Source organism: Diadema setosum, chromosome 16 (genome assembly GCF_964275005.1).
Source record: "Diadema setosum chromosome 16, eeDiaSeto1, whole genome shotgun sequence".
NCBI classification, from domain to species: Eukaryota; Metazoa; Echinodermata; class Echinoidea; order Diadematoida; family Diadematidae; genus Diadema; species Diadema setosum.
In genome coordinates this window covers 27225936-27231128 of record NC_092700.1, presented here as the reverse complement: position 1 = coordinate 27231128, position 5193 = coordinate 27225936, and positions in this window count along the sequence as shown.

Genomic DNA, 5193 nt, shown 5'->3' with positions numbered 1-5193 from the left:
CTATCGAACACACTGTGCAGCAGCACGTAGTTGCTCAAACCATTTACCTGTACCGTCTGTTAGCGAATCATTAAGGTACGTTTGATTTATTTAGATGTTATGTTTCAAGTTAAACTGCCGACTTGCATGTAGCTATGAAGTGCATCGCTGGGACGTATTTTTGTCATGAGTTGACTGCGTTGCCTACTGTTAAACACGGTGGTAAGCATGGTGGTAAGATATAGAGTAAGTATTCATGATACAATTATGGCGTAATGGCATGGGGAAATGCAATACTAACAAAAATGGACAGGGTACTTCTCTTGCAGAAAAGAGCGATGCGTTTAATATGCAATACCGCTTATAGATCACACACTGATGTCTTGTTTAAAGAAAACCGTATTCTTAAGATTACTGATTTATATCGTCTTTAGCTGGGTTGTTTTATGTACAATGTAGAAATTAACGCTACCCCTGCTGTATTTAAGGAAATGTTTCGAAAAAATAATGTTATACATAATTACTCAACGAGGAATGCGAATGATTATCATCTTCCTAAAAATAGAACTAGTTTTGGTAACAGAAATTTCATGTTTACTGGTCCTAAGCTTTGGAATTCCTTTGATCGTTCACTAAAACAAGCTCAGAGCTTGAATAGCTTTAAGTATAAGCTTAAAACTTTGTTTCTTGATAAGTATTGATGAACAGTTTTATGGTAATAAAACGTATATGTATACTTCAATCAATGTTTTCTAGAAGTACTTCATTAAGTATACTCGGAAGGTTATCTTCTGTTTCATTCATTATTCTAATGGTATATAATGTACACTGTAAACACTTTATACATAAACCTGTGCTTTGTAACATATACATGACTTATTGTATATCCATAGTACGGTTCATAATTGTGCCCTTGTAAATAGTGTATATATGGTGTTTTTGTTATTCCACTCAGCCTTATCTTTGATACTATTTTGTCTATAATATGTAGGGGGACTACATTTAACAAGCAGTGCTTCTAAGTAGTCCCCTCCACATTTGTACATGGTGTGATTTTATCTCAGAATATCACGATATTTTGTATATACATGTTATATACTCTGTATAGTATTGATATTATATCCACTATGTGTTATACCCTGTATATCTTATCATATAATGTCCACTATGTGGAATATGAATAAATTTCATTTCATTTCATTTCATTTCATTTCATTACAATTTGTACAAACTTAAAAGAAAGCCAGCAGCGATCACATTATGTTAACAGTACATATCTTGCATTTCCATATATTTGCACTTTTGTATTACACATCGCATAATCAATAGTGATCATGACATCTGTCTGAGATGAAGTTACAGTATCGTATGAAGAACGATGTATCCTACTTATCAACCTGTGTGACTCCGTATGGGATTGGAGGACTTAGTCGGATATGACTGCTGTAGATGAGATGTATTCCTATTCCCATGTCCAAAATGACTGCTGAAGTGTAGGAAATAACCCTGTTTCCTACAACTTTAGAAAAGTATTGACATCGCAAGTTTACTGTATATTACATACAAATAAATCATCGTATCAATGTAGAAATTATGCTCTGGATCATGCACCTAGATGTGGATACACAAACAAATACAAACTCTAATCGGAGATAGCAATGTCACTCCTAGCACATTTTGCTGTGGTATCGTGGTTTTCACCCGAGCACATTGCTATATCCTTCACAATGTAACTGTTTTGTACGTATAGGCCTATATGTGTATGTGTGCACGTTTTTGTTTTAGAATACAGCTGTATAATATTCAAGCTTATTGGTCGTAATCCTGCAATGAGATAAAATCTTTATGTCCAACATTAATTCAAAGTGTTTCCGAACACAATGCACTAGAAAAGAAATTAAAGCTAAAGGACAAGTGGGCGAAATACATTAGACACAGATGTCCTCACAGGACTGGTCAACGGACACAGCTCTTCATGGCTCTCAAGAAAGAAAATGTCTCCGCGAGGTATTGTCACAACTTTGGAGCAGTGCCTGTTGATTGCATCTAAAGTTCGTTCTCAGCTGGTAAGTTTTCTTGTCCACAACCTCGGCATTTGCTCGGCCTGTTCTTCACTGCGTCTGCTGTGTTTGAGGGTGAGGAAAAAAAAAAACTGACTCGGTTACATCACGGAGTGCAGAAGCAAGTCTATCCTCACCAATACCGTTTACTAGCGAAATCTCATGTCTATGATTCAGCATTTTCTGTCAGTTTTAAGACAATCATCGAACCCGGACCTATTTTATGAAGAGATATAATCGATTATATGGTTGATTTCCAAGGTAAGTTAATGACAGCCTGTGTGGTAAGGAAATTTGTAATTGATTATATCTTTTGATAACACGGAGCCGACTACAGATAATAATATTGCCGTCCAACTGCCAGCTGAAGCACAATATCACCAACACGTACAGAGCAAACCACAGACAAGAGAAATCCCTTCCAAGAACTCATACCAATGTTCATGTGATCAGGTGATCATGTTGACTGTAATCTATATATCATAATATGAGCTCCCTTAAAGTCTTCTTGCAAGCGATGCATTATTCATTAAATGATTATGTATAATAAAAAAGAAACTCACCATTTAAACACAAAGTAAGAAAAACAAGGAGAGAAGGAAATACACCTCAGGATCGGACCACACCATTTCTCATCATGCTCAACATGCTACACAGACAAAACACAACAGGTCGCTCACTCTATTAACTTTAATAAAGAGTCTGTTTGTTCGAGGCTCTCGTATATATTACCTCACGTTGCACCTCATAACACTTGAGACCCTCACGAACACGCGTATTGCTTTAATGTCGTGTCTGACAGATTGCTTAATTAAATTCATATAAGAATGAACGGCATATAGATCTTTAGGTGAAATATTATACAACATAACATAAACTATAAAACGACAGAACGATCTGAAATAGAAAAAAAAAACCTGGTGTATTACCATAACTGTAACCCCCCCCCCCCGTCTTCTGTTAGCTACATCCTCTTACTTCTTTTCTGTTTATAAGTTTACCCTTACGAATAGTTACACAAGGGTGGATGTAGGAATTCCGTAAAAGGTGTGCGTGCGTGTGTGTGTGTGGGGGGGGGGGGGGACTGTACAAAATCATAGGGCTCGCACGCGCCCCCATTTTTTTCTTTTTGATTTCTTTTGTTTAAACAAATATAAAGGGGTGTCCAATGCGTCCCCCCGGGTCCGCCACTGGTTATATCACATGCCTATTGTACCTGCCTCCAACCCGAGATGATGTAAACAATGTAACCATGGAAACCGACACTATCTTGGTAAGATGTCAAACTATTTACACACATTTCTTCATATTTCTTGAAGAGAATATCTTACTCCCTGAAAGAGCAAAAGATGCATGGTTATCAGTGTCTAGATCCACCCTTGCATGGTTAGCCTCACTTTTGTTTCTGTTATTTCATCATTCTTTAATAGATAAGAGTTAGCTGGCTTGAGGCTCCCACGTTAGCAGGAAGTTCCTTAAAGGGACTGTACAGTACTGGTTAAAGTTGTTACAAATCTAGTACGTCCCTACCTTTTCCTCGGGCCGGCCATCTTTTCAAGCAATGCTTACAATGGCGGCCCTCTGCATAATCGCTTCTTAACTACAATTGTTGTAATACCCGCTGCATAGACATGCATTCTGTATATTGCATAATTAATTTCCTTTTATATCGTTGTTTATGCAAGTCAAACGACTCTGTTTTGAATTTACTTTGTATATTTCCCACATGTTCATGATTAAGTACCTTTTGTATATTGATTTGCTGATTGATTCATTGATTTGCAGAAAATAAAGTATCTATCAAACAAACAAACAAACAAGTGAGGATTCAGCCTGGAATGCTTTGCGAGATTATTTAGAAACCACTCTATGAAATGTTAAAGCGCGCACAATTCTGAGGCGTTATTAGGGGAATCAACAGTTTATTTCATGAAAATCGGTTTTAAAATGACTGAGATAAAAACAAAAACCAAGTTAAAAAAAAAGATCCTAATAAAAGTCGTGGTCTGTCAATTTCATTAAGATCATTTTTTTTTTGATATCTTAGCCATTTCAAGACCAATTTTCATCAATTAAACATTGAATCATTCTTGAAATTAAATGCTCTTTAGTTTCTCCTTATCTCAACAAAATGTTATAAACCTGACGTGTGGTCTTGACCAAAACTATACGATCTCTTCAAAGGAAAGAAATATAATTCCAAGATAGATAATACTATCGAATAAGATTAGCATGATCATTTGTGACCGTGCGTCACAAAATGAACAAAAAGTCGCACCCCTTGATTTTACGTGAGGACTCAAAAAAGCTAGAATGGGTCAACCCAGTCAATCTTGAATTTTTCTGAAAGAGCTATCTTTCTTCTACGTTATTCTTACGTTCGGGATCATAACATGAATGGGAAAGTGTGTTTTAAACAGTTTTTTCTGCAACTCTGTTTTTGGGGAGAGTAGAATGATTAGGTATGTCTGAGAGGCCCCTTTTCATTTCTTGGAATCCTTTGCATACTCTTCACTTTTGAAAGGATAATGCTACTGCATTGAAAGTTGACATTAATCATGTACAGAATGTGTTAATAGAGCATGCTTTATTTCAGCTTAATTTGACAATCTCTGCATTGTTGTTGCACCGGTTGTTTACATCCTGTGTTTTGTCCCTTTCATCACACAGCTATAGGACGGCTTGGTAAAGATTAAGCGCTTGAATAGACCCTGTACTTCAGAGCCTCTTTTCTCAGTCCAAACTTTCCAGAGTGTGTGCTTTCTTTCCAGTATTCAGATAAGTTAGGGGAGTCTATTATAATTGAGTTATACATCATTTTAAAGCTTAGAGTCTACTCTTTCAGAATCTGATCTTAATTGAAAATCCATGCCTGGCGACTTTTTGTTGGATTTGTGGTGCAGGGTCTTCATCAAGTATTCTGACATCTGAAACATACTTTGTGGTATCAATAACTACTACTGCTGCTGCTGCTACTACTACTACTATTACTATTACTACTACTACTACTACTACTACTACTACTACTACTACTACTACTACCACTACTACTACAACGTACTAGAGTACCTGAAAATTGTATACTACCTGAACAGTGCCTCATTGATTGTCACCGATGAAATCTTTTAACGGCGTTCCACAGATGGTAATGCCC